This window comes from Protopterus annectens, chromosome 1.part0, assembly GCF_019279795.1.
Source record: "Protopterus annectens isolate FY-2018-M chromosome 1.part0, PAN1.0, whole genome shotgun sequence".
In the NCBI taxonomy this organism is placed as follows: Eukaryota; Metazoa; Chordata; order Ceratodontiformes; family Protopteridae; genus Protopterus; species Protopterus annectens.
The window spans coordinates 1,101,396-1,124,242 of record NC_056725.1 but is presented as its reverse complement, the minus strand read 5'-3'; positions in this window follow the sequence as shown (position 1 = coordinate 1,124,242).

Below are 22,847 nucleotides of genomic sequence, written 5' to 3'. Positions count from 1 at the left end.
TGACCCAGATGAAGCTCATTGTTAGCAAGATGAATTGTGTACAGCTAGAGGGGAAAGGTTGCTGGACTGGATGTTAATAGTATCTATACTCAGAAGTTCAAAAGTTCACGGTGTGATAAGAAATGTATTTACATATACATAAGAGGAAATGTTTAATTGTTTGGCACGATGCCTGAAGTAAATCATTATATTAACAATCAAGATTGAAATGTACTCTAGAAATGTTTGAAAATCTATCACCTAACAACTGGAATAACAGTGAGTTGGAGTGAAGAAGCAAACTTCCAAGAAAAACATTGCTAAATAAAGGTTTAACATTACTAGACTCTGAGAGTGAAGTGAGTAAAATAATTATTGTTAGAACAAATTTGAAAGGGTTGCATGAAAAAGCACTAATGAAGCTAAACAGTTGCTTGTCAAAGTAGTAATATGAAATTGCTGGCAGGTTGTCTACCAAAAATATGCACAGAGATTGTAATAAGCTACTTTAGGAAATGAGTTAGGAGAAATGTTCTTTTAGCAGGAAGAATATGCTCAAGAAAGATGAGTATATGTAAGAAAGTATTCTGAGTACATGCAAAGTATGTAAAATTAAATTATGTAAAATTATTAAAAAAAAATCTTTTGTGGCAGCACAAAGTCAGTATTTATACTAAAGAATTTGAAAAAAAAAGGCTTGATAATGGGGTCTGTACTACTCCAAGAAAGTGTCCACACTGTCATTCAAAAAATCAGGCAGAAAGTAAATATGTCTATATTAGAAGTTATAGTAATGAAATGTAATGAACTGTGGAAATGCTGCTGTTGCTGTACTGTCACCAAAAAGTCCGCTTGTTGTTTGTTATGAGGAATGGTGTCAGTTGCAAAGTGCTATTCTTTGTGCAGTATAAGACTTAAAAGGAAACAGCATGCAAATGGAATTTATACTGAAAGTAAGAACGGCACTTTTAACTAAATCTTGTGGTGGCTACTCTGTGAAAGAAACATGTACCTGAAACAGAAATAAGTACTGCTAAATTCTGAGGTACAGTTGTGAAATAAAGCATATACTTTGTGTCCTGATACTGAATTCAAAATTGTTGGAAGTTGCAAGTACTTTTACAGTGCAAAACCAATGCATAATAACTGAAGCAAACTGAACAGCGTTTCTAAGTAATGAATATTTTCTATCATGAGCTAACAGTGATTAAGGAAAAATCTGATACTGAAACTTTGTAAACATTGTGGGTTGAAATACACTGCACTGATAAGATGAAAAAACAACATAAATAAAACAGCAATACTTGTACTAAAGGTAAAATTGTATTAGCTCTCGACAAAGTCAACAGTCTTAATATGTTGAAGGCAGAGACTGCTGATTAAACAAAACAAAACAAAGCAGGCTGTGTCACAAGCATATCAATGTAAGCTTCAAAATGTCTAACTTGAAATACTAACTGTACCAGAAATGCAAACTGAAATGAAGCAGGATGTTGAAAACCAAATGTCCATATCTAAAGGTGCTACTAGTAGTACAGCAAAGTGATACTGAGAGTCAAAATATATTTTAATTTGAAAATTAAGTAGTGTAATCATTAAACTGAATAGTATGGAAATTGTTATTGAGACATAAGACAGAACGGTACTTTTCCGTTAAACCCCTACCACGTCTTCGCACTGCTGTGTTTCGGTGCTGTGTTATTTATGGAGGACTGAGAAATGTGATGTGAAAAGAATCAATTGCCTTAGGTAAGGTTAAGGTTTTGTCTTGATTTGAATTGGCAGGCAGGCAGGCAGTACTGCAGACATGAATGTCTTGTGCGGTGCTGCATGATCGCAGGCTTTATAATGTGGACAACAACTCCTTTCGTTTGCATGTGACGGCTGACTGAACACACTGGGGACTATGAGCATTGTCAAGCCCCATATTTTCTTATGTGTATTGTACTGCAGTACAACTCTGAAGACTTGTTCAGAGCACCTCGCGTAGCTGAGAAATACAGCTGCAAAGTGATGTGTACTTCGTAAAGGTTGCAGTTGTTGAATTGGCAGCAGTACACAGTAATCTGGAGAACTGCGGTGGTGGTGCTGCAGTAGCATTGTCGCCTCACAGTAAGACATCCTGTTCGATTCTCAGCTAGAGCGTCTTCTGTGTGGAGACATGCGTGAATGGGCGTAGCTTCGTTGAAGGTTGTGCGTCAGGGCTGGCAACTCGGCATGTAAAAATCTACTGCCAATCATTAGCGGACCGGAGTTCCGCTGCTGCGACCCCTAAAAGCTGAAAGACACAAACAAACACAGTAATCTGGAGACTTGGTCCACATCTTTCTCAGTACTGTGTGAAATGATACATGCTAAACATCGCCGGATCCAGGCATATCCACTACTGTTACTCCTTTCACCTTCTGTCCCCTACATTAACCTCCTTCTACGGTGCCCGGGGATTCTCTCTTGACTATTACAGTGAAAAGGAAAGTAGGTTCTAGCCAAAATATGTGTACAACAGTTAAACCTCCCGCAACTGGTAGGGGTTTAATGGTGGACTGCAGCTAATTCTGCAATGACCAAACAGACCTGTACACCTAACATGACAATACACACTTGTCAGTCAGTTGTACAGAAGTACTTGTCACACAGAGACTTATGCCCAGGACTGAAGTCCTGACGAAATACAGGAGCGCAAAGTGGTAGAGGTTTAACGGAAAAGTACCGACAGAACTCAGCAGGCAGCAGAAAGAAAAAGTCAGATGGACAGTAAACACACATAAATATACTTAGTGGTGTAGCTGAAAGACTAAACACACAAGAAAATCTATCTACAACTTTGAAGCAGAACAAAAGGATGTGGTTCTTTATTTTGAGAGACAAAGGAAAAGTCAATTAGAAATGAATGTGGTTTTTGAGTGTTTACAAGGTAATAAGTCAAAATATGGCAATCACAGGAAATTAACTTTGCATTATTAAAAGCTCACTAACACAGGACCTTTAAGAAATGGAAAATTAATTTATGGGTATTTTTTCCACTACAAAATTTAAGAGTGTTGAAACTTTCTCTGATTTGTGTAATGATTTGGAAAAGAGGTGTGATTCTGTGATGATGAGCAAGCAGGGTTTCAGAGAGATGTAACCTGTTTAACAGAGCAAATCTCAGGAATGCAAAAGGTTAGGGAGCACATTTAATAATACAACCATCGGGGTGCTGATACTGAACAGTGAGAAATTAAAGGAAAACTCTACCTTAGAACTAAAAAATATATATTTTCACCCTATCTTTGTTTTCTGACTATTTCTATATCTCAAAATAACTTTGACTGCTTATTATAGAATTTTAATGTTTTCTGCAAAGTGGCTGCCAATGGGGCTTGACATATCAATGTGATCTTGTTTTTCTTCAAGCCTTTTTCTTTCCCATAATCAATTTCAGGTGTACTTTATATGAGTCATGCTAGACATAACTGACATATAATGGGATTAGTTGTCAGTCACTGTCATCTTATATACCGTCTGTAACAGCACTGCTGCTTTTATTTATTGAATGGCCCTCATTCATGTGTGTCACAGAGCTTGTTTTACTATATACTAAGGATTTATTCATCTGCAACATAAAAGTAGCTAAATTGCAGGCCTTTGTTCAAAGTATCTTTTTTTAGTCCAAGATGAATTGAGAGTCCCCATCCCTCACAATTTGGTAAATATGTTTCTACCTTACAAGAATTACAAGAAAAATGTTTTCTGACTTTTCTCTAAATGTCACAGATATCTTTGATATTACATTTAAGCCATCTTAAAATGTAAAGTAGTAAGAACAATAAACATTTAAAGTTTAAAGCTTAGCATTTCAATACTGTGATGCTGCTTATGCAAATTTGTCAAAAGAGGTGACAACTGCCTTTGAGCCATTGACTAATCTAATTGTTCTGTTTTGCTATGAAAGGCATGGCTACAATGGAAGCAGCTGTGAATTGGTTTAAGTTCTCTTCTTCTCTGTAATAAAGACAATGGAAAACTATTTCACAGCTCTCTGTCATTTTTACAGCAACTGCTGAGCTCCTGATATCAGCATGACTAATTACCCATGTAAGATTATCAACAGTACCTGACTACAAACTTCTCAGTGTCTGTGGTATGTCATACAGGTGCAGACAAATTCCTCTGCAAATTATGTGAGAAGTTAAGTTTAAAAAAAAGTGGGTCATCTTTCCCTTTCTTTGATTCCAAGGCAAATAAATGAAAGTTTTAAAAAGTGCAAGTAGGTTTCTGGTACCTTCACAATACTGGAACCACATTGCAGAGACAAAAGAAACCTAAGAGTTGAGTTAAACTGTAGGGGAAGGTGGAGTTTTCCTTTAAACTATGGTGTTTGAAAAAGTTCCTACAAATGGAAGTACATTTAAAGGGATAGCTGACAAACACAGAAAGTAGAGTTGTTGATTATCAGAAAGATCAGAAAGGGCATAAATAGGCTTAATCATTTGGAAATGAAAACACATGGTTTAAAATCTTGTTCAAATGAGTGTTTGAAAAAGGGGATGCAAATGTATTGTATATACCAGTAGACACCCTAACTTTTAGTCTGCCTGAACTTATCAAACAAGTTTGCAGCATAAACACATGTGGTTCAAACAGAGTATGAACTATAATTGGTAAACGTCACCTTAATTCTAAAATATACTGGAAAGAAAACACACACAGACTCACAATATACACATGCCAGAAGCAGACCATGTATACATACCTAATGTAAAATATATAAATATGACTTTTTTCTGTGTTGCAAAAGTGTATTTTAAGTCCAAAGTTGTCTATTTTCAAATGATGTATTTCATAGGAGTGAGGACAAGGCACAAGAGGTTGTGAGTTTGGAAAAGGTTGTAGCTCTAAAGAATAATGTCTGACATTTAAAGGAAAAGCAGGCTTTTATTTAGAGTCTGGTACAGAGTCTAAATATGAAAAGAGGAAAAACACTAGCTGCAAAAGACTGATATAACAAAAACACTTGGTAGAGAAAACCACTTTATGAAGCAAAGCTTTCGGGTAGAACCCTTCTTCAATACTAAAACATAACATCAAAAATCTCACTGTTTAAATACAGGTCATCAGTCACATGATCAGCAGCCAAATGAAATCATGTGACAACACAAATACAAAATAAATCAAATAGATGATATACAAGTAATACAATGTAAAACATAGTATAAAACTTGAAAACAATATAAATTCATTCTATACAACATACATAATTCAAGAACAATTGCATCACAATCTGGTATTTTGTAATTTAACTAATATCAGTTTAAGGCTAACCATGCTGTTCAAACCAGGAGGTGAATCAGCAGCAAATCTCAATATCCATTCATATTCCTTAATCTCTAATTGGTTATTGATGTCACCACCCCTTAATGTAGGATATACGATATCAATCACCCTAAACATAAATTTATGCTCATTACCAAAAGTAGATATATGTTTATACAAGGCATTCTTATCATAGCATCTCCTAATCTCCGACTTATGTTCAGTAATATGCTCCTTCAATTTTCGGGTAGTCTTACCTACATAAAATGAAGGACAGGAGACACATGTAGCCAAATAGACCACAGAAGCTGTAGTGCAAGTAGCTGATACTTTAAACTTAAAAACATTACCACGAGTGGGATGTACAAAAGTCTCACTATCATTATTAAGAATATCAACACAACACACACAATTAAAACACTTAAAGGTACCACAGTTCACTGAAAAGGGGACATGCATGGATCTATTAAAGTCCTTATAACATAACATGCTCTTTAAGGTCTTCATATTTCTATACGCAAAGCGTGGCTTATCGCCTAAGATAGCCTTCAGTTCATCAGAGGCCATAAGAATGGCCCAATTGTTAAATATAATTTGTTTGATAGAACTTGACTTTACATTAAACGAAGTAACATACCTAATGGCTGTCGCAGGTTTATTCCTTGTATTATCATTATTACTCGTATCAACCAAACCTTCTAAAAAGGTTGGTTTCAAGGATGTCTCTCTGTCTATCACCACATTGTGTTTCAAACCAGATAAAAGATACTCATCATATCCACTAGATATAAAATCTTCTACCATCTCATCCAATTGCCAGGAGAAAACAGTATCATCAGTGTTTAATCTGCTTACTCTATTAAACTGAGACTTAACAATGCCTTTAAATATGTGCGGTGCATACATGCTACCAAAATGGGTATATCTACCAGAATAAACATCCTTTCTATGTAAACTGGTATGTATAACACCTTCATGCATCTGTAACCTAACATCTAAGAAGACTATAGCGTTGTCAGATGTTTCCATTTTAAATTTTAAAAAACTTGTAGTTGAATTCAAATAATTCAAAAATTCACTTAACTCATCCAACGTACCACCCCATATCATAAAGCAATCATCCACGAAACGTTGGTAAAAATAAATTTTATCAATGGAATGATTACTATCATTGTATATACAGTTCTTTTCCCATTGATAAAGAACCAAGTTAACATATGTGTTAGCTACCGAGGTGCCCATAACTACCCCAGTGAGCTGGAGGAACAGGGAGTCATTAAACAAAAATATATTATTTTTCAATATTACATCCATAAGACAGCAAATATTTTCTATGTGTCTAATATTTGGATTAGGTTGTGAGACTAAAAATTCTCTCAATAGTTCAAGTCCAATGTCATTAGGAATGACAGAAAAAAGGGAGGTAATATCTAATGTTACAAAATAATATTTACATTTATCTAGTGCACCTTTCATACTATTGTGCCACAACTGCAGCTTACACAATAGATCTGATGTATCCCATAGAATAGTATCACAGTGAAGTAAATATGGTTGTAACTGTCTCTGTAAATATAACAAAATCGGTTTGGTTACCCAACCACCACCTGACACAGTAGGTCTCATCGGTGGATTCATCATGGATTTATGAATTTTAGGGATACCGTATAAATGTGGAATAACAGGGCATGGAACAGTAAAATAATGAAACAAATCTAAACTAATATCACCATTCAGCTGTAACTCATAAATAACCATATTCACATAAGTAATACACTTTTTGACTTCTAAACTTGTAATAGTCTTAAATGCTGTGTTATCTTCAAGTAATACAGATACTGCTGACATATAATCATCTCTGTCCATTAAGACAACCACACCACCTTTGTCTGCTTGCTTAATGATAATATCATCACATAATTGCAGACTCTTTAGCGCTTTGTATTCATGGAAAGTCAAGTTATAAGTCCTTTTCTTCACAGTATTAGAATAGAGACTTCTAATTTGAGTTCACAAATGTCATGGAATGCCTTCACAATAGGTACACTAACTGGTGTAAAGATACTACGTCATTTACACTGCCCCACAGCTGTAACAGAGTCACCAAACAGGAGTCTCAAGTTAACATTTCTAGCAAATAACTTCAAGTCTGTGAGTGCAGACACCAAACCATCACTGCTAGTAGGTATATAATTAAGCCCTTTACACAGGAAAAAATAAAGGGCTTCCTGCAAGTTAAACTTAGAGAGATTCAACGTACCATTTGTTATTTGTGGCTTACTTTGTTCAGCCCTAAAGGGCTCTCACTCTTTCTTTTACTTGGATTTATCGCCTGCCCCATTGGCGGTCCTCTCTGCTTCGGAGACCTCTCCATAACGGATTCAGGATGCTCTAAATGAAAGCGCTTATGCGCAATGTTAATAGTAAGTTGTTGAGATTTCTTCCCAGTAGCAGTTACGATGTCATTGCCATCTTGTTTCTGTTTCATTTCAGAGTGCGTGCTAACGCATGCTGCAAGGGGGGATGATGTCATTTGGACGGATTCATTCTCTACTGGCAGCGGGGGCGCCACTTCCATAACCAACTTCAGAGGAACTTTCAAAGCTGGTGCTACCTCATGGAAATTATCTAGAGTATCTAGAGCCTCTCTTTGAGGAACTTTTTTATGATTAACATAAGAGGTACGGTCTGTTTTTGGCCAAGAAAAGATATTACCTCTCTAAAAGTCATTAATGTCACGTATTAGCTTCTGTTTTTTGGTTGCTTCCATACAACAATCAAAAGCCTGCATTCTATCGAGCATTTGTTGATAGGTCTCAGCCACAGTAGAAAAAACAGGCATTTCTACTATACTATTTTCTAAGGCAAAAATTTCTTTTCTGTAATCCTCCTCTATAGTAAGAAAAAAATCATTCATCAAACACATATAGTCCAAGCTCAGCTTAATATTAAGCTGCTGCCATTTTTTCAACAGTTCTGGGTATGTGTTGCCATAAGAGGGCATTTTAAGAATTCTAAGCCCTCGTGGGACAATGCCTCTCTCTACATAAGCTAGCAAACTGAAGCGTTGCCATTGTAAATGCTTAAATGCACTCACTTTCCTTTCAAGCAACTGTAGAGCCTTATTAAACTCAGCGATGTTCTCAGAAACAGGTGGAATAACACTCCCAGTAGCAGGACATACTGTTTCAACAAACTGTAGTAACGGGTTAGTCTCAATATTAATAAGAGACCTAATAGAGTTCATATTCGTTAAAGTTGCCATATCAGAGCTAGCAAGGCTGCGAGATAGACCCTTATAGGAATTCCCAAAGGCAGCAACTGCATCAAACAAGAAAAAACACTAGCTGCAAAAGACTGATATAACAAAAACACTTGGTAGAGAAAACCACTTTATGAAGCAAAGCTTTCGGGTAGAACCCTTCTTCAATACTAAAACATAACATCAAAAATCTCACTGTTTAAATACAGGTCATCAGTCACATGATCAGCAGCCAAATGAAATCATGTGACAGCACAAATACAAAATAAATCAAATAGATGAGATACAAGTAATACAATGTAAAACATAGTATAAAACTTTAAAACAATATAAATTAATTCTATACAACATACATAATTCAAGAACAATTGCATCACAATCTGGTATTTTGTAATTTAACTAATATCAGTTTAAGGCTAACCATGCTGTTCAAACCAGGGGGTGAATCAGCAGCAAATCTCAATATCCATTCATATTCCTTAATCTCTAATTGGTTATTGATGTCACCACCCATTAATGTAGGATATACGATATCAATCACCCTAAACATAAATTTATGCTCATTACCAAAAGTAGATATATGTTTATACAAGGCATTCTTATCATAGCATCTCCTATGTGTCTCCTGTCCTTCATTTTATGTAGGTAAGACTACCAGAAAATTGAAGGAGCGTATTACTGAACATAAGTCGGAGATTAGGAGATGCTATGATAAGAATGCCTTGTATAAACATATATCTACTTTTGGTAATGAGCATCAATTTATGTTTAGGGTGATTGATATCGTATATCCTACATTAAGGGGTGGTGACATCAATAACCAATTAGAGATTAAGGAATATGAATGGATATTGAGATTTGCTGCTGATTCACCCCCTGGTTTGAACAGCATGGTTAGCCTTAAACCGATATTAGGTAAATTACAAAATACCAGATTGTGATGCAATTGTTCTTGAATTATGTATGTTGTATAGAATGAATTTATATTGTTTTAAAGTTTTATACTATGTTTTACATTGTATTACTTGTATCTCATCTATTTGATTTATTTTGTATTTGTGTTGTCACATGATTTCATTTGGCTGCTGATCATGTGACTGATGACCTGTATTTAAACAGTGAGATTTTTGATGTTATGTTTTAGTATTGAAGAAGGGTTCTACCCGAAAGCTTTGCTTCATAAAGTGGTTTTCTCTACCAAGTGTTTTTGTTATATCAGTCTTTTGCAGCTAGTGTTTTTTCTTGTTTGATACAGTTGCTGCCTTTGGGAATTCCTATAAGGGTCTATCTTGCAGCCTTGCTAGCTCTGATATGGCAACTTTAATGAATATGAACTCTATTAGGTCTCTTATTAATATTGAGACTAACCCGTTACTACAGTTTGTTGAAACAGTATGTCCTGCTACTGGGAGTGTTATTCCACCTGTTTCTGAGAACATTGCTGAGTTTAATAAGGCTCTACAGTTGCTTGAAAGGAAAGTGAGTGCATTTAAGCATTTACAATGGCAACGCTTCAGTTTCCTAGCTTATGTAGAGAGAGGCATTGTCCCACGAGGGCTTAGAATTCTTAAAATGCCCTCTTATGGCAACACATACCCAGAACTGTTGAAAAAATGGCAGCAGCTTAACATTTAGCAGAGCTTGGACTATATGTGTTTGATGAATGATTTTTTTCTTACTATAGAGGAGGATTACAGAAAAGAAATTTTTGCCTTAGAAAATAGTATAGTAGAAATGCCTGTTTTTTCTACTGTGGCTGAGAGCTATCAACAAATGCTCGATAGAATGCAGGCTTTTGATTGTCGTATGGAAGCAACCAAAAAATGGAAGCTAACGCGTGACATTAATGATTTTCAGAGAGGTAATATCTTTTCTTGGCCGAAAACAGACCGTACCTCTTATGTTAATCATAAAAAAGTTCCTCAAAGAGAGGCTCTAGATACTCTAGATAATTTCCACGAGGTAGCACCAGCTTTGAAAGTTCCTCTGAAGTTGTTTATGGAAGTGGCGCCCCCACTGCCAGTAGAGAATGAATCTGTTCAAATGACATCATCCTCCCTCGCAGCATGCGTTAGCACGTACTCTGAAATGAAACAGAAACAAGATGGCAATGACAACGTCTTAACTGCTACTGGGAAGAAATCTCAACAACTTACTATTAACATTGCGCATAAGTGCTTTCATTTAGAGCATCCTGAATCCGTTATGGAGAGGTCTCTGAAGCAGAGAGGACCACCAATGGGGCATGCGATAAATCCAAGTAAACGAAAGAGTGAGAGCCCTTTAGGGCTGAACAAAGTAAGCCGCAAATAACAAATGGTACGTTGAATCACTCTAAGTTTAACTTGCAGGAAGCCCTTTATTTTTCCTGTGTAAAGGGCTTAATTATATACCTACTAGCAGTGATGGTTTGGTGTCTGCACTCACAGACTTTTAGTTATTTTCTAGAAATGTTAACTTGAGACTCCTGTTTCGTGACTCTGTTACAGCTGTGGGGCAGTGTAAACAACGTAGTATCTTTACACCAGTTAGTGTACCTATTGTGAAGGCATTCCATGACATTTGTGAACCTCAAATTAGAAGTCTCTATTCTAATACTGTGAAGAAAAGGACTTATAATTTGACTTTCCATGAATACAAAGCACTAAAGAGTCTGCAATTATGTGATGATATTATCATTAAGCAAGCAGACAAAGGTGGTGTGGTTGTCTTAATGGACAGAGATGATTATATGTCAGCAGTATCTGTATTACTTGAAGATAACACAGCATTTAAGACTATTACAAGTTTAGAAGTCAAAAAGTGTATTACTTATGTGAATATGGTTATTTATGAGTTACAGCTGAATGGTGATATTAGTTTAGATTTGTTTCATTATTTTACTGTTCCATGCCCTGTTATTCCACATTTATACGGTATCCCTAAAATTCATAAATCCATGGTGAATGCACCGATGAGACCTATTCTGTCAGGTGGTGGTTGGGTAACCGAACCGATTTTGTTATATTTACAGAGACAGTTACAACCATATTTACTTCACTGTGATACTATTCTACGGGATACATCAGATCTATTGTGTAAGCTGCAGTTGTGGCACAATAGTATGAAAGGTGCACTAGATAAATGTAAATATTATTTTGTAACATTAGATATTGCCTCCCTTTTTACTGTCATTCCTAATGACATTGGACTTGAACTATTGAGAGAATTTTTAGTCTCACAACCTAATCCAAATATTAGACACATAGAAAATATTTGCTGTCTTATGGATGTAATATTGAAAAATAATATATTTTTGTTTAATGACTCCCTGTTCCTCCAGCTCACTGGGGTAGCTATGGGCACCTCGGTAGCTAACACATATGCTAACTTGGTTCTTTATCAATGGGAGAAGAACTGTATATACAATGATAGTAATCATTTCATTGATAAAATTTATTTTTACCAACGTTTCGTGGATGATTGCTTTATGATATGGGGTGGTACGTTGGATGAGTTAAGTGAATTTTTGAATTATTTGAATTCAACTACAAGTTTTTTAAAATTTAAAATGGAAACATCTGACAACGGTATAGTCTTCTTAGATGTTAGGTTACAGATGCATGAAGGTGTTATACATACCAGTTTACATAGAAAGGATGTTTATTCTGGTAGATATACCCATTTTGGTAGCATGCATGCACCGCACATATTTAAAGGCATTGTTAAGTCTCAGTTTAGTAGAGTAAGCAGATTAAACACTGATGACACTGTTTTCTCCTGGCAACTGGATGAGATGGTAGAAGATTTTATATCTAGTGGATATGATGAGTATCTTTTATCTGGTTTGAAACACAATGTGGTGATAGACAGAGAGACATCCTTGAAACCAACCTTTTTAGAAGGTTTGGTTGATACGAGTAATAATGATAATACAAGGAATAAACCTGCGACAGCCATTAGGTATGTTACTTCGTTTAATGTAAAGTCAAGTTCTATCAAACAAATTATATTTAACAATTGGGCCATTCTTATGGCCTCTGATGAACTGAAGGCTATCTTAGGCGATAAGCCACGCTTTGCGTATAGAAATATGAAGACCTTAAAGAGCATGTTATGTTATAAGGACTTTAATAGATCCATGCATGTCCCCTTTTCAGTGAACTGTGGTACCTTTAAGTGTTTTAATTGTGTGTGTTGTGTTGATATTCTTAATAATGATAGTGAGACTTTTGTACATCCCACTCATGGTAATGTTTTTAAGTTTAAAGTATCAGCTACTTGCACTACAGCTTCTGTGGTCAATTTGGCTACATGTGTCTCCTGTCCTTCATTTTATGTAGGTAAGACTACCCGAAAATTGAAGGAGCGTATTACTGAACATAAGTCGGAGATTAGGAGATGCTATGATAAGAATGCCTTGTATAAACATATATCTACTTTTGGTAATGAGCATACATTTATGTTTAGGGTGATTGATATCGTATATCCTACATTAAGGGGTGGTGACATCAATAACCAATTAGAGACTAAGGAATATGAATGGATATTGAGATTTGCTGCTGATTCACCCCCTGGTTTGAACAGCATGGTTAACCTTAAACCGATATTAGTTAAATTACAAAATACCAGATTGTGATGCAATTGTTCTTGAATTATGTATGTTGTATAGAATGAATTTATATTGTTTTAAAGTTTTATACTATGTTTTACATTGTATTACTTGTATCTCATCTATTTGATTTATTTTGTATTTGTGTTGTCACATGATTTCATTTGGCTGCTGATCATGCGACTGATGACCTGTATTTAAACAGTGAGATTTTTGATGTTATGTTTTAGTATTGAAGAAGGGTTCTACCCGAAAGCTTTGCTTCATAAAGTGGTTTTCTCTACCAAGTGTTTTTGTTACAGAGTCTAAATATACAAGGTCCTCTATTTTGATGGTTTCTGGTATGGAAATGGAGTCCACCACAGAAGTAGCTAAGTTGTATGATGAACACATGAATTGATGTGAAGTTTCATAAATATGTGGTATAGAATAGAAATCCACAGCAGAAGTGAATAAGTTTTGTGAGGGGCTCATGAATTGATGGAAAGTTAAACATAGTGTGAAGAGACATACAACTCAGAATAAAAGTCAAGTTGTACTCTGTAAGGAACAAACAGACAAGAAAAGTGTATTGGAAACCGCCACTGTAAAGGTTAGCTTATTAAACACTACATCTCCAACTAAAGGCATAGGGTTGTTAATGCACATGAAAGAAAGTAACAATATAAAAAGTGTTCTAAATAATGAAACCCTTTAAAGGTGCAAGCCTTTTAAAATGAGCTGAGGAATAAGTCTGTTAAGAATCCTATATCAGGGTTGATTTAGCTAATACAGCAACAAGAAACAACTGAAAAAGCAAAGAATGAAGTAAAAGAAAGACAAAGTGAAATAAAAAATACAGCTTAAATAAAGGCAGTCACAAAGTTAAACATCAAAGGCACACCAAAAAAGAGAGAAAGTGCTGCCTTAGTGTATGCAAGTAAAAAAACTGTTTATAATAAAACCAAGCAAAGAAAGTCTAAATTGTTGCTATGAAAACCTTCCATATTGTCTGTAAAAGAGGAGAAAGCCTCAGTGAGTAAAGCCATAAAGCATACAAAGACCAGAAACCAGCCTATTGAAATTTGCAGTGGTGTGAAACAGGGAAAAGTCCTTTATCAAATATTATAACAGAATGAAAATGCTTACTGGTGGCTTGGCCCATACAACAAATTAATAAAATTTGAAAAAAGTGTATGGTAAATATGGCCAAGATTTGAAAGGAATTGTGGTCTGAGATAAAACTGTTTTATAATCTAGGAAATTTGGATTTGCAAGATTTCAAAATCCAGTAAGTGCTACAAATGCCAAGACAGTATTGGATTGATTGTGGCAAGATGAAATGCAGATCATTGTAGGTACAGTGCTCAATGCCTTTGGAAGACATTGACCTGACCAGATTACACCATCATATTAGTTGGCCTCCATGCAGACAGTTGGCAGGTCAGTGGTGTAGCTCCTTGTTTGAGCTGGGGTGTGGTGGGGGATTATATGAGACAGCAGAGTTAAAATACCTGTTATTCAATAAAATAAGTGGAGCCAGAAATAGCTGGAAACGCTGTCATGTAGTGAGATGACCTGAAGGTAGTGCCAACATGATCCTTGAAGGAGGAGTACTTCTCCTATAAAAAGAGAAAGGAAGTTAGAAAAGAGAGAGAGTAATGCAGATGGAGGTCTAGTCTATAGAGAACTATAAAAGCAACAGCCTGTTATCCAGGCAAAGGCCTGTCCAAGACCATTATACAGGTTGGATCATGACAGTAGGCAATGGCCTGTTGAAAAATACATAAATAATTCTACAAACTTATAAAGAGTGAGATTATGCAGCACAGGATGGGGTTGCATCACCAGAGAGGACAGGGTCCTGAAAGAAGACAACCATAGATGCAAACAAGAAGCCCTGTACATTCAGTATAAATAAGACTGGAGAGTGGTGAGTTACTGAGCTTTAGTGTACTGTTTAAGTTCTACCATTTAAGTTTGAAAATTAGTATGTCTGAAAGCATTTCAAAGAGTGATCAAACTTATGTACCAATATGAGTTTATTTCAGTAAAGGCATGATTTCATTTACAAATGCATCATTTCTGTGTATTGTGGCTTATGCAAGTAAAGGTGGAAAATGCATGCGATTTGGGTGAAAATGACCTAATGTGTGGCTTGGGGGGGGGGGGGGGGCTCAAGTCACCACTAGATAGACTGATAAATGTGTGTGTGTGTGTGTGTGTGTGTGTGTGTGTGTGTGTGTGTGTGTGTGTGTGTGTGTGTGTGTGTGTGTGTGTGAAGGAGTATTAGCTATGACATAACATTTTTGAGCCTAGTACATATGAGAGGTAAAAGTGTGCTTGAATTCAATTGCAATTCAGAGGTGGTTTGCTGCACACCCTTTCTGTTTTTCACAGACATAATGTTTCTTGGAGGGGAAACATTGTACTGTGAAAATATTTTAAAGCTGTATAGAAATTATTCATTAATGTAAGAGGTGAAAACTCAATAAATGTTAATGCCTTCCTTGTCTGGACATCTGACAGTTCATGAAAACCTTGATGCATAATTTTCCTGCCAGATAACGACACACTGTTTCACAAATATAAGCTTACTTTAATATAAACTACCAATAGGTATATTCCTGGCTGGCAAGTGGCACTGCATTCAGTTTCAATGGGTGGGACTTCTTTTTTATGGTAAAAATGGCTGTCATGTCATGAGGCTTAATAAGGAATAATAACTGTCAAAAAGGAGCAAGATGTTGTCTAAACTTCATTAGATTTATACTGCAAAAAATGTCAGTGTGTGTACAGTATAACCTGATAATCACTGAAGCTAGCGGACTGCAATGTGAAGGTATATGTCCCATATCTACCCACCTCCTTTTCAAAGCTAAAAGTACATATCTATGATGATGAGCATTATTACAGTACAGTGATTATTGCAAGTTAACCCCTAGCACTGTATAATGCAAGTCACGGGTCATTTATATCAAAATCAGCATTTAGACATGTTCAACAACATTTTAATAATGAAGTCCTTAGAAAAGTGTTTAACCTCAGAATAGTCAATGTATGTGTCTGATTTTTTCAGCAATTCACCACATTTGTATAATTTAACAGGACTGTTTATACTGGACATTTGGCGTTGTTTTGGGATAGTTCTTGTAGCATTAGTGCTTTATTTGGAGACATCTTCAGGAGTATCCCTCGGCAAAGACCATTATAGTTTTCAATCACTGTCTCAATTTTCTTGCAACAGGCTTGATTGTAACAATTCTGGTTGCCCTTCTTTATGGAATCTTAATCTTGATGCATTTGCCTTGCACAAAAATTTGCAGTTTTTCCTATATAGTCTACCATATTCTACTTTTTATATACTTTATTTTCTCTATATCAGTATGTCCTTGTATTAATTGTTCTGTGTTTATTTCATTTTATTGTATGTGATATTATTCTTACTCCTGTCCTTATTTGTAATATGTATTAATATTTTAGTTTTTACTTCTATTTATCTTAGTACTGGAGCTTTTCTTCCCGGGTCGCCACTGAAAACGGGCTACTTGCCCAGTCAGACATTACCTGGTTAACAAATGTAATAAATAAATAAATAAAAATAAAAAATATTGCTCTTGCAATACATAGGATCTTAGTTCATCTGTAATTGTAGCTACTATAGCTTCAGGCTGTAGACAACCCCATGGCTTTTCAGTTCTTAGTTTGTCAGCTTTTATGTGTGGTAGTTTTCTACAGTTTCTTCCACGGAATTTCTCTGTCTGCTGATTATTTGCAGCATTCACCTGCTTTATGTTAATTTGCAGGTATCAGTAATGTAGTAAGTTATCTACTCCTCAGCTTTTTGTTCCTTACCAGCTGAAATGATGAGATATGTATCCCTGCAGTGGAGTATTCCTATACGGCGAATTGCAAGATAATGCCCCCTACCATTAGTCCTCCAATGACCATTTGGCCCATTTATTTGTTATGCAGGGTAGGGTGAGAAACAACTGAGCCATTTGCTCCCTTGTGGGGTAACACTCAGTCATGGAAGGCAATCATACAGGCAGCCAGAAGGTGCTTTTTTTTTTTTTTTTTTTGCCTTACCTCCCCATTCTCCATGGAAGTATACAGGACATTATGTGATACTGATTTCCATATATGTTCCAGTTTACGCTTCTGGGCATGCCTGATGCACCATGGCCTGACTGCTGCTGATATCCACCAAGCACTGCTAATACACATAGCTAGGTGTCAATATAACTTGCCAACTCCCTCTCCCTGCATGGCCATGCTGACAACAATTGGTCACTTCCATCCTGGAGTATATAACTCTGTCCTACTCATTCTGCCTGAGTTGTTATTACATGTCAAAACCGTATGCTTGTGTTCTTTATATGCACTTTCCTTTTCTGGATGTGATTTATATAATTTCTCAAGCATATGTTTTCTGAGTTCATTGGAACAATTAATTTCTTAGGTTTGGGCACAAATTATTTTTCCTTGACAGAAAAATAAGGTTCAGTTTCTTTCCTTACTGATGAATTTTTGCTCAGATCAACCTTTCATTTTTTTTTTTTTTACTTATGTGACTGCAAACAGAGATATTGACCAAAGAATTTCTAGTTCTTCCTTTAACAGTTCTTCATGTTTCTCTAGTCAATATGCTATACTGATTTCATGTTCAGCATGTAATGCCTTGCCCTGCCTTGGGTGGCCATGGTGGTGCAGCGATTAGCATTTCCACTTCACACTGGTTCGATTCTCAGGTGGGGTGCCTTTTGTGTGGAGACTGCATGTCCTCCCTGTGTCACTTGGGTTGCTTCCAGGTGCTCCGGTTTCCTCCCACATCCCAAAGACATGCTGCAGGTGGATTCGACACTCTAAACTGGCCCTAGGTGTGAGTGTGTTCATGTGTGTGCCTTCAGTAGAAGGTTGGGCACTGGGCTGCAACTCAACACCGTAAAACTCCACTACCAATCATTTTGTGGACCGTTGTTCTACTGTGGCAATCCCTAACAGGAGAAGCTGAAAGGAGAAGAAGAAGAAGATATAATTCCTCGCCTTGTCTACTCTTCACTTTCAGGTCATACTTCTGTAGATTAAGCAATATCCTCTGAGATATCAGAGTTGCCTTATACAAAGACTTTTGACTATGCTTTGTAAAGGTCTGTGGTTTGTTTTCACCCAACCTTCTTTACCATAGACATGTTCTGGAATTTCTCATATCTGTATACTATTGCTAACAGTGAATTTTCTATCTGAACATGTTTCATTTAAATATCTGTAAATGCTCTTAATCCATAAGCATCTGGTCTGTTATGTTGAAAGATCACAGATTCTGTGCCATTCTGACAAGCATTTAGTTGCAACAAAATTGGTTTATTCACAATATAGTATTTTAAGATCAAAGTATCTGAGACTAAATTCTTGAGTATTTCAAAGCTCTTATCTTGCTCACAGCTCATTCCCAAGCTGCATCTTTATTTAATAACTTTCTTATTGGCATGGTTATCTTAAACATATTACATGAAAGTGCATCATTCCTAGAGACCTCTGCAAGGCTTGTTTGTCTTGTAGCCTTTACATGTGTTCAGCTGTTCAGATTTCAGGTTTTAAGACCCCAGTGTTATAGTATGAATTACATATTCCTGGCTTGTCACACTGATTTTGCATTTGCTCTTATTTAGTTTCCTATTTATTTTGAAAGTATGCCATCTTAATCTATTCAACAATTGTATTACTCTCTTGTCATGCTCTTCTAGTGTGTATTCCCATACTAATAGATCATATACTACATTTACAACCCCTTTAAAGCTTTCAGTTACTTGGCAACAGCTGTCTGGAATGCCCATAGTATTGATAAAATACCAAATGGATGTCTAAGGAACCCATTCCTTCGTTGTGGCTTATTAAATGTACACAGTTTGAACTTTCCTGAACTAGTTTTATCTGCAAGAAACCCAGTTTGCATCTAATACTGAGAAAAACAGCATTTTTCATTTTTAGGACAATTTCATCAGTTGTAGATAATTGTTTTATACAGAGTTTGCAAATCTATCCATACCTTCCACCCATTCTGTTGCACTAAATGCTTCTTTATGATACTTAGACTTTCTATTGCCTTATGCTCATGGTCAACTTAACTTCCAATACTTGCAGATACTTTCTGGGAGCATATATCACTGGTAGTGCATCAAGTTTAATTTGTATGCGGTATTCTGCTGGCAAGCTTTCTAAGCCTCTAAAGAAATCAGTATAGTCAAGCCAGGTATTACTGCTCTGTCTTTGCCCAGTATCTGAGCTGCCTGTGTGACTATGTGACTGATTCACTACATATAGTCTATGTTTTCACATTGTGAATTATTTTTATTATTCCTAGCTTCCCGCAAGCCACACAACCCAAGATGTTAGGATAATTAATTTTGTTAGGTATGGCACTTTCTAGTCTTATATTGACACGTCACTACTTTATGACCTAATTGTGCCACTCAGTGTCTATAATTAGTTAGCAATGTACATGCAGCTTTGTCACGAGTAACAAATGCTCATGGTCAACTTAACTTCCAATACTTGCAGATACTTTCTGGGAGCATATATCACTGGTAGTGCATCAAGTTTAATTTGTATGTGGTATTCTGCTGGCAAGCTTTCTAAGCCTCTAAAGAAATCAGTATAGTCAAGCCAGATATTACTGCTCTGTCTTTGCCCAGTATCTGAGCTGTCTGTGTGACTATGTGACTGATTCACTACATATAGTCTATGTTTTCACATTGTGAATTATTTTTATCATTCCTAGCTTCCCGCAAGCCACACAACCCAAGATGTTAGGATAATTAATTTTGTTAGGTATGGTAACTGTATTTAGAGCACAACCTAAAGCTGTTTACTAAATTTCCTGTTTGCACTTATTTTTAAAATCGTTTTTTTCTCAAAACTTGCATTTTATCTGTCTTTGGCCTAGCACTCTTGTGTGGGGTCATTTACTGCACTGCTATAACTTGTTGATACTTGTGAACCTCTGTTATCTCTGAAAAAAACAAAAAAAACAAAAATAATCTTGCTTTTTTCCCCACTTTTCTGAGATTTAAAAAAGTTCAGTTACAGGCTTGCTGTTCTTGAACTGTTTGTAAGTTTCTTGGAGGCCATTTTTTGCTTGGGCTAAAGGGAAGTCTCTCTGTTGATCAGTGGCAGTGAAAAACATTGAGCAGCCTGCCTGCCCCTGTGTGAGTGGTTACTGACTTGAAACTGTAGTTTTATTGGCCATTTGGGTCAATTCCAAACTCCTTCATCTTCCTCTCTTAAAACCTGGTTGCCTCGTGGTTTTGGCGTCTTTTCAGGCTTGTTGGCTGTTGGCGAAGCACCCACCAAGAGGAGAAAACGCTGAGAGAAGAAAGGAGCCACTTTTGATATTTTAAGTATTTTTCCTCTGTTTATTTGCTAAGTTTTTCTGCATAGCCGCCTATTTTGAGCATTTTCTGGCTTGTTAAACTTGATGTCTGCATTAGTAACTGTATTTAGAGCACAACCTAGAGCTGTTTACTGAATTTCCTGTTTGCACTTATTTTTAAAATCGTTTTTTTCTCAAAACTTGCATTTTATCTGTCTTTGGCCTAGCACTCTTGTGTGGGGTCATTTACTGCACTGTTATAACTTGTTGATACTTGTGAACCTCTGCTATCTCTGAAAAAACAAAAAAAAATCTTGCTTTTTTCCTACTTTTCTGAGATTTAAAAAAGTTCAGTTACAGGCTTGCTGTTCTTGAACTGTTTGTAAGTTTCTTGGAGGCCATTTTTTGCTTGGGCTAAAGGGAAGTCTCTCTGTTGATCACTGGCAGTGAAAAACATTGAGCAGCCTGCCTGCCCCTGTGGGAGTGGTTACTGACTTGAAACTGTAGTTTTATTGGCCATTTTGGGTCAATTCCAAACTCCTTCATCTTCCTCTCTTAAAACCCTCTTTTGCACGGTTTTGCATGTTTTTGTGCATAGCGCAACAGCGGGCAGCACCGCCTAATTGGGTTTAAACTATTCCTGGCTCCACAAAGTCTGCTCTTCACTTTTTCCCTTAGAACTGCTCTGTCTCTCAATTTAAACACCATAGTCTCATTCTAAGGCCCTTCACTGGTCCAATTAAGTAATCCTACAAGTTAGCACTATTAAACCATAAGCACTACTTACTCTTATACTCTCTATGATTACCCTGTCCTCTATTGGTCCGTCTTAAATTCAGTTTCCCTATATTACTCTAGCATGTCCAAAGGTCAGTCAATGGTTTCCTCTCCAGTCCAGCTGGTGAATCTGGGAATTTTGAGGCAATGTTACAACTGTCTTATGTACACGGACAACCCTCTCCTCCTCCAAACAGGTTCAAATATATGTGAAAGATGCAACTATTTAGCCAAACTGGAGGCTGAGCTCTCTCATCTCAAAACTGGTGTAACCAGTCAGGAGGAGAAGGTAACCTCACACAACACAATTCCAGTATCACATAGTCCCACCACATCAGCGAACCAAACACATAAATACACAAAAACATACTCGGAGGCTCTAAATAAAAATCTACCTAAGCAACAGAGACCTCCAAAGCAGACATCCAAGCAAACGCTACCTCAAAACAAAACACGCACAACACATAGCCCACAAAGTCAGTGTGCCAAGCAGCCACAGCCCTTAAGGCTGAATAACACACCTGATACTCTTGTAATAGGTGACTCTATTGTCAGACACACTGATGTCCCGCTCACCAGGCTGAATAAAGAGAAGGTCACGGTGAGCTGCCTGTCAGGTGCTAGGATCCGCCACATAACGCAAGCACTCAGGTCACTCCAAAGCAAATACAAATATGACTCAGTCATTGTACATGCTGGTGTGAATGACCTGAGACGTACCTCCCTGGACTACATGAAAAGAGACATAGAGGAGCTCTCTGATCATGTAGCCCAGGCTGGTATGACCCTGACCTTGAGCAGCATCTTACCCTCACCTAGAATGATGCCACAGTACAAAGACAAAATGATCGATTTTAACAGTTGGCTAAAATTTTGGTGTCATTCAAAGGGGATCCAGTGTCTGTCAGCCTGGGATGACATGCTCGACAAGCCACGTTGCTTCGCTAGGGACGGCTTGCACCTGTCACCACTGGGCTTTCGGATATTGGCAAAGGCTCTTGCCACCCCCATAGTGCCTTTTTTAGGCAAGGCTCAAAAGTCAAACCCACCCCCATAGACAGCACAAGGAACAAGAAACTAAGGGTAATGCTGCTTAACACCAGAAGTCTTAACCTCAAGATGCATGCACTCGAAGCTCTCCTCAGTATGGAGAACATTGATATCTGTGCAGTGACAGAAACCTGGTTCAAGGCTCCAGAGAGCACCCCAGCACTACCAGGCTATACCTCATATCATGCTTTTCAGCCCCAAAACCCGGACCGAACCACAAAAGGAGGGGGAGTTTCCATATTTATCAAGGATATCCACACCTCCAGGTTAGTGGCATTGCACGAAGTATCAGAGACCATCCATGTATAACTAACAGTGGGCAAGACTGCTTTTCAGTTTATAGCATCCTACAGACCACCCTCTCAAAATCAGGAATCCCTCGGCTTTCCTGAAAACATTGGAGAACATGAAGATCTCTCCAAACACCATTATATTGGGCAACTTCAACTACCCAAACATTGACTGGGCGCACTACTCAAGCCCCAGCACCTTAGCCCAAAGGTTCCTGGAAATTATAAACTCAAATGCTATGGAACAACTAG